Source organism: Nestor notabilis, unplaced genomic scaffold (genome assembly GCF_000696875.1).
Source record: "Nestor notabilis isolate BGI_N333 unplaced genomic scaffold, ASM69687v1 scaffold20394, whole genome shotgun sequence".
NCBI lineage: Eukaryota > Metazoa > Chordata > Aves > Psittaciformes > Psittacidae > Nestor > Nestor notabilis.
In genome coordinates this window covers 1-578 of record NW_009926253.1, presented here as the reverse complement: position 1 = coordinate 578, position 578 = coordinate 1, and positions in this window count along the sequence as shown.

The window sequence follows — 578 nt, the reverse complement described above, 5'->3', positions numbered from 1 at the left end:
CTGCCCCGCAGAGCACGGAGCAGCCGCAGGAACAAGCTCCAGCTGTTTTCTACCATCCTGCAATTCTGAGGAACACACCACTGCTCAGGATCAAGAGATTTACTTGATGCCATTTTGAGCTTTCTCTTTGCTTCCTCTGGCCAAATGGGTCAAAAAAAGCTCCCAAAACTCAAAATGGTGAGGGGTGAAGAACACTGGCGTCTCTGTCCCACAGGAGAAGGTGCAAACCAGAGGAGACCTGTGAAAGTCCCCCCTGAAGTCCTTCTGCTCAGAGCACCGGTGGAACATCATGGACACGAGGTGAATTTTACATACTCCAGCCCTTGTTCTTCTCCTGGTGGGCAGAGGTGGAGGACCCGGGGGCCCTTCCGCTCCCCCAGGAGAACGTGATCTCCAGCAAGGAGCCATGCCACCAGCCCATAGCTCCCGCTCTCCTTGCTGTTTGTCCAGGTGACGATGGAGTGAGGGACCAGGCAGACATAGCTTAGAAGGGGAGGATGAAGGAAGGCGCAGGGCAGCCCCCACCTCGGCTGAGCTCTCCTGCCTTGCTCCCCCTGGCGCTGCTTCTCGCAGTGCCC